Source organism: Oratosquilla oratoria, chromosome 4 (genome assembly GCF_046742065.1).
Source record: "Oratosquilla oratoria isolate Oo_2021 chromosome 4, ASM4674206v1, whole genome shotgun sequence".
NCBI lineage: Eukaryota > Metazoa > Arthropoda > Malacostraca > Stomatopoda > Squillidae > Oratosquilla > Oratosquilla oratoria.
The window spans coordinates 62,067,199-62,074,698 of record NC_134780.1 but is presented as its reverse complement, the minus strand read 5'-3'; the positions used below and the strand labels follow the sequence as shown (position 1 = coordinate 62,074,698).

General features: G+C 45.1%; 1 protein-coding gene across 6 annotated transcripts in view; it reads left to right on the top strand.

Moving 5' to 3' along the window:
* Window positions 1–7,500, top strand: part of Hr3 (nuclear hormone receptor 3 ROR-beta) — a 624,231-nt gene that overhangs the window by 375,237 nt on the left and 241,494 nt on the right. The window contains exon 1 of one of the 6 annotated variants that reach the window (XM_076184243.1): window positions 6,737–7,288. The exons of 3 other annotated variants lie outside the window; for them this stretch is intronic. The gene's annotated coding sequence lies outside the window, so the exon portion shown is untranslated. Of the gene's footprint in view, window positions 1–6,736; window positions 7,289–7,500 lie in introns of those variants that run through there. 2 more of the 6 variants (XM_076184242.1, XM_076184241.1) reach the window with 2 other exon arrangements.

Below are 7,500 nucleotides of genomic sequence, written 5' to 3'. Positions count from 1 at the left end.
TCTTCTCTTCCTCTTTATTCCTCTTTTTCCTCTTATTCCCCTCCTCTTCCTCCTCTTCCTATTTCTTCCTCACCTCCCTCCTTCCCTTCCTCCCATCCCCTCTTGTTCTTCTTTCTCCTGTTCTCCTCCTCTTTGTTCCCGTACCCGTTACAACTATTCCTACTCTTCCTCCTCTTCCTCCCACTCCTCTTCCTCTTCCTCCCCACCTCCTCCCCCCTCCTCCTCTCCCCCTTCTCCTCCTCCTCCCACTCCTCCTCCCACTACTCCTCCTCCCCTCTCCTCCTTCTCCCTCTCCAGCATCCCCACCCCCCCACCCTCTCCCACTTCTTTCCCTAATCTTCTTTTCTTTGTTCTCCTTTGTCTGTGATGGTTCTCTTCCGTACCAGTGTTCATTACGACCTTGTCACTTGTCCCCTGCGCGATAGGGGGGGCCTACCCTTCGCCTGTTCGAGTTCTGGAGCTTCTGCTTCAGGACTCGAACGCGTGCGCTGTTCCCGATCCACCGTTGTTTCAGGCCTTTGTTATGAGGGCGTTCTGGGCCGAAGCTCACGTGGTCTGATAAATCAAATGGGATTCGTCTTCTATTTTTTACCTTCCTTTTCTTCTTCTTCATCATCATCATTATCTTCTTTCTCTTCCTCCTTTTCTTCTTCAACTTCTTCATCTTCTTCTTATTCTTATTCTTATTCTTATTCTTATTATTTTTCTTCTTCTTTTCTTCTCCTTATTCTTCTTCTTCTTCTTCTTCTTCTTCTTCTTCTTCTTCTTCTTCTTCTTCTTCTTCTTCTTCTTCTTCTTCTTCTTCTTCTTCTTCTTCTTCTTCATCCTCATCATCTTCTTTCTCTTCCTCCTTTTCTTCTTTTTCATCTTCTTCTTCTTCTTCTTTTTCAAATTTTTGCTGGTCCTTGTAGGTCTTCCAAGGACACCCGCCCCCCTTACATCTGAATAAAACCGTCTGGTGAAAACTAGAAATAAAAATCTGAGTATCGCGTTGTCCAAGGAAGAGGTTCTCGACAGTTAACAGGCACCTCCTAAAGGCGAAGCAAAAGGAGTCGAAGGCTTAAGGTTCTTGAAGGAGGTGATTCCCGAAGGCCTTGAACACTTCTTCATGAATATATTTACCATCAACGACGTGGTATCGATTCTTGGGGAGAGGGGGAGGGGGCGGAGGGGGGGGGAGGGAGATGATACCAGCCCTTGTGAATATCAGTCCTTGATAGTATCGATCCCAAGTCATGTTTGTCTTCGGCCATTTGGACATTCTGAGACATTTGGGTGTAGGGGACCGCTGGTTGAGAAAGAATAGATAAAATATAGGATATGTGACGCGCTTATGCCTGGAGACGCGTGGTTCCAGTCGAAACAACCACCTTTGCCTCGTGTACTAGGACTGCCAGGGCAAGTGGAAGTCACTAGAGGCAGACGTCCGTAAACGCAGACGTCTGTAGATGCAGACGTCCGTAGAGGTAGACGTCCGTAGAGGCAGACGTCCGTAGAGGCAGACGTCCGTAGAGGCAGACTTCAGTAAAGGCAGACGTCCGTAGATACAGACATCCGCAGAGGCAGACGTCCGTAGAGGCAGACGTCAGTAAAGGCAGACGTCCGTAGATACAGACATCCGCAGAGGCAGGCGTCCGTAAATGCAGACGTCCGTAGAGGCCGTGGTTCTTAGAGGCAACTGGGAGGCGCAAGAGTGTATAATCAGTGTACTGTTCGACTCAGCCCCGAGTATCAATGGAAATCAAAGAACGACTCCCCCATCTCCTTCGCCTCCTCTTCCTCCTTCTCCTCCTCTTCTTCCTTCTCCTCGTCTCCCTCCTTCTCCCCACCTTCTCCCCTTTTCCATCCTCCTCCTTCTTCTCCTTCCCCTCTTCCTCTTTCTCTTCCTGTCCCTCCTTCTCACCACCTCCTCCCATTTTCACTCCTCCTCTTTGTCCTCTTCCATCTTCTTCCTCGCCTTCTCTTCTCCCCCCGTCCCACCACCTCCACGTCTTCTTCCTACTCTTCATCCTCCTCATCCATTTTCTCCGTTTCCTCCTTATTCTTCTTTCGTTTCTTTCATACATTTGTCTATTCTCAATTTCATTTTAGAATATTTAAGTTATATATATATATATATATATATATATATATATATATATATATATATTAGGCAACTATCTACTACATTTTTCTTTCCTTTCTTCCTCCTTCGTCCTCTCCGAGCTCTTCCTTCTTGGATTTTTGACTTTCCTGTCTTGGACTTCGTTCTCGGCCCACTCCTTTTCATCTACTTCATCATTATCATTATCATTCGCCCTGTCCTTTCCTTTCTTCCTCTCTTCTCCAAAGAAAGGATACCAGATAATTGCATTGAAAGGATAATTAATCCTTACGTGTGGGAGGTGTTACCTGTATCCGTTACTTTCACACCGTTACCTTTAAATCGTAAACTTCAAACCGTTACTCGGAAGTCGTTACCTATGACCTATTACTTGTGACACATGGTAACTCCAGTCACATTCGTTACTTGTAACGTTGAGTTAGTTACTCTGACTCCGTTACTTTGATTTTGTTACTTTTGACCCGTTACCAGTAACGCGTTACCTTTTATTCGGGACATAAACCTGTTACATTTAACCGTCACGTTTAAACTTGTTATTTCTTAATCTGTTCTCACCCACACTTAACCTTGATTTAGGAAGTTAAACAAGGTAACCTAGTTAACCTATAATCAATTCCTGTCTCTAAGTATACGAATAGTTGTCTTTATTGGAAACTTAAACTTTGGAAATTTCTAGAGTTTGGAATGAAGACGAATTTCAATATTATACCGGATTTTCCAGAATAAAATAAATTCTAAGCTCTTCCGGGATATTCTAGATTACTGAGTGTTTATTTCGAACAAAGAAATATTTTTTGTAGAAATTCCTAATAGAGAGAATTGTCTGTATTCATATTCTTTGATGTCATTAGTTTAACTTTGTTACATTAAGTCTTTTCCTTATAAGACATTTCCTGTAGCTCATCACTCTAAACTCGTTATATCTAACCTACTTTCTTAACCTTTTACGACTATGCCTGTTCTTTCATTAACTTCTTTCTCTAATCCCCATTACTCCCATGGGCTAATAGTCTTCATTCCGACTACCCATTACCTCTCCCCATTTTCTCTCCTTCCCTTCCCCATTTCTACCTCTTCCTTTACCTCTTTTTTTTTTTTCTCCACAAAGACTTTATTCTCCATAGCTTTTTCTCCTTCTCTCTCTTTCATCATTCTCTTTCTTTGTTTTCCCTTTGTTCTCGTTATGACCCTCTCCTCTTCATCACTGTCGCTTTCATCTCATCATCACTCCCTCTCATGTCCACATCATTAGTGGATTTATTTTCGGTTATTATTGTTTTTGTTCAATTCCCAATGTTCTCTCCCCAACCATCCCGCCTTCACCCTCGCGCTTTCTTTCATTGTCTTCTCTCTCTATCCTATTCATTCATTGTTCTCCCGGGAGAGAGAGAGAGAGAGAGAGAGAGAGAGAGAGAGAGAGAGAGAGAGAGAGAGAGAGAGAGAGAGAGAGAGAGAGAGAGAGAGAGAGAAGGAGAGAGTGGTAGGTATAGGGTTAAATATTCCCACGAAAAAATTAAGATGACCCTCTGAGAGAAATTTTCCGCAGAAAAATAAAAATCGCCTGAAGACAGTCTTCTGAACATTTGGAGGTTTCAACGTCAACTTGTGCGTTTATCCGTGACCACTCTCCACAAGAGTCGATATATGGACTACATATATTTTTTCATTCGGAAACACAATAGATGTGAGTTTTTGGTGTACTTGGTTACAAAGAGTTCTCTGGATTCTTCGAAATGTAAGTTCTTCGTCTTTATCGAAGGCTTAATTGTAAAAAATATGTATTTATCTGACCCAATATAAAATCTGTGTCCATCGAGGACTCTAGACCTCCACACTATTCCACCGACACTCTGGCATTCCACATCCCCTCCACCACCAGCAGCTCCACTTCCAAATCCACCGTTCCACTCCACTCGCGGCATCCGGAATGGCCGCAGCCCCCTGAAGTGCCGCAAGATGCCTCACTTGTAGGGAATCCGCGTGGCAGGCCACTCTGGACTCTGTGTCCCTATGGCATAAGGGTGAAGGACAGGCGGACGCGCTTTGAGGCGCATATGAACCACGTGTAGCCACGTGCATTTGTTTCCTAGGCCGTTCTCCCTGCCTGTCTCCCTCACCTCCCTCACCCCCCCCCCTCTCTCTCTCTCTCTCTCTCTCTCTCTCTCTCTCTCTCTCTCTCTCTCTCTCTCTCTCTCTCTCTCTCTCTCTCTCTCTCTCTCTCTCTCTCTCTCTCTCTCTTTCTTTCTTTCTTTCTCTCTCTTTCTGTGTGTGTGATGTGTGTGTGTGTGTGTGTGTGTGTGTGTGTGTGTGTGTGTGTGTGTGTGTGTGTGTGTGTGTGTGTGTGTGTGTGTGTGTGTCTCTCTCTCTCTCTCTCTCTCTCTCTCTCTCTCTCTCTCTCTCTCTCTCTCTCTCTCTCTCCTCTCTCTCTCTCTCTCTCTCTCTCTCTCTCTCTCTCACACACACACACACACACACACACACACACACACACACACTATTCTCCTTTGTTTTCTCTCTATTCTCTCTAAATGTTATATGCAGGTGAAGGAATCTAAAAGGGGAAGAGAGGACGCTCACGTGGGCGGGGAAGCGGTACAACGGGGGGAGGAAGGACGAGTGTCGTAGGAGGGAGAGGAAGGGGGCAATACGAAAGGGGGAGGAAGAAGACGCAGAAGACAAAAAAATAAATGGGGGGGGGGTAGTTAAGAAGAAAAAGAAAAGATTTTTTTTTTTTTGTGGCTCGCGGCGAATTCTTTTGTTCAAATTAAACTATCTCGAGTATGAAAATAGATAAGTAAATAAATAAGTTAATAATAAGTCATGATTTGTCCTTTGTCTGTTAGCCAAAATAAGATCTAGAGGAGAACCGGGTTTGCTCGAAGCGCCTGGAATTATTGACATTGTTATATGCTTACACACATACATGCGTACGTACATATATCAAAAGCATATATATATATATATATATAAATATACATATATATATATATATATATATATATGTATATATATACATATATATATATATATACATATATATATATGTACATACATATATATATATATACATATATATATGTATATATGTTAAAGAAGGCAATGTTGTTATCAGTTCTGTGAAGTGTATGTTCATCATTATTGCTTTTGCTTCAATCATTTCCCCGTCCATTTGTTTAAGACCTATGCAGTGCTTAAGAACAAGCGTGATTTTGAAAATGAGTGTCACCGAGTGAGGTGTGAAGTATTTTGAATGGGGCGGGGCAGGGAAGGGGCGGGACTGATTTGGTAAGAAAAAAAGAAAATTCCGCCCATGTCAGGAATCTTAATCATTTGAATGATTCCTGAATGATTGCTAATCTGGAAAGATTAGACCCAAAAGAAGCCATTCATTATGCAAACAGTGAAATGTGATGACTGTGATGACCACAACACTGTAACGACAGTGCCACGGTGACGAAAGTAACAGGTTTAGTCATGGCACTGTATAACAGTGACCGTGAAACTGTGCGTTGTTCTTGGTAGCGTGACGACTGAATGACCGAATGATCATCATTAGACCGGAAGAGAATGGCAAGTGCGGCCATGCGCTGTCCCATTCATTCACCACAAGAAAAGTGATGACGCAAATTAAGGAGGGGGGATACAAGTGATGGAAGAGGTGTGGGGAAAAAGGTGAAGGAGACCATGCATGGCAGAGGAAGTTGTGGCAACATCATTGAGGTTGGGACGAGACTGGTGGGACGAAGAGAAGCGAAGAGCTCTTCTGGGTTTGGGTTTGAGAAAGGAGAACTGGGGGGAGGTCAGAGGAGTCAAATGCAGGAAGAGAGGCTTAGGAAATGAGAGAGGAGGAGAGAAAGAAAGAGGAAGAGGCAGGAGGATGCAAGACGAAGGAAGAAATCTCTCAAGAGGTTCAAGGCATCAAGAAATGGAGATGAAGGACTAGGAGGAGAAAGAAGAGGAGGAAGGCAAAGAGGAGCATAACGAGGAGAAGGAAGAGGAAGGGGGAGGGGGGAAACTATAGTGTTGTGGCGGGAAGCGAAGTGGAAGGAAAGGAAGTTGTGGTCGAAGTAAGTAGAGGTGGAGTGAAGAAAAAAATAACGTTTTTAGAGCTTACAAATGGCGAAAGAGAAATTAACAGCCGAGGTGGAGAACAATTATCATTCTCGCCACGGCGATTTCTGCCCAGCTGAATCAAATCGTCTGGACTTTTGGCCAAAATAAAATGAGGTTAAGAAGGTGGAGGCAGAGGACCAAGACACAAAGGCAGAAGGTAGAAAAGTGAATTTGAGGTTATTACTGAGGTTGTGGAGGTTGTCAGGATGGTGAGGACGTCACTGAAGCTGATAAGGTCGCTGAGGTTGAGGGGCTTACTGGAGTAGAGGACTGGTCAGGGTTAGGTAGAGGAGATTGTTAACGTAGATGAGGCTGCTGAAGTAGAGAAGGCGGCCGAGGTAGTGTGGGTTGCTGAGGTTGAAGTTGTTGAGTTGAAGGGGGCTGCACAAGAGATCGAAGATGTGTCTATGAGGGGGTTGGCGAGAATGAGGGGGAGCTTGAGGTGGTTGAGAAGAGACAGAAGTAGAGGGATGAGGGGAGGGGGAGGAGGGGGGGAGGCTTAACTTGGAGGAGGTGGAAAGAGAGGGGAAGGGGGAGGTAGTGAGAAGAAGCAGAACAGGGGATGGTGGTGGAGGAGGAGCTGAGGGAGGAGTAGAAGGAGGAGGAGGAGGAGGTGAAGGAGGAGGTAGTTGTGGTGGAGCCGGCTGAGATCATTGCAGTTGTGTGGTTGAAGGCTTGTGTGGTGAAGTGTGGTGTAGTGTGGTGGTCAAGAGAAAAGTAACAGATCTTTATCGGTGAGCACCGTCGACAGTGTCACAGGCGCGATGTTTAAGGAGGTTGCCCTCATGTTTGGTATCATATCGTCCTCGAGTCGAGGGGGACCTGGCGCCCGGGGGCGCGTGGGAAAGTGCCTCAGGGCGCGGCGGCGGCGGCGACGGCTCCCGAGGCGGTCTCCGTGTCTGCTGACGGCGGGCAGGTCTCGCCTGTACGGCTACTTCGTCTTCGTCTCCGCCCGGATAAAGCCCGAAGTTCACAAGAGAGACGTCAGTGTTTCTCTACAGCCGTACTGCGAATACAAGTGGTCATAAAACTGTTATAGGGAGGAAATAGGACAAACCAAAGGTGTATGCGGTAATTAGCTGAGAAGGTGCTTAAGTTTGTATTGAAATACTCACTCTCACACTCTCTCTCTCTCTCTCTCTCTCTCTCTCTCTCTCTCTCTCTCTCTCTCTCTCTCTCTCTCTCTCTCTCTCTCTCTCTCTCAATCTCAGTCTCGCTCTAGTTCTACTTCTACCTCTCTTTCTCTCATTCTGTGACATTCACTCTCACTCTCACTCTCGTTC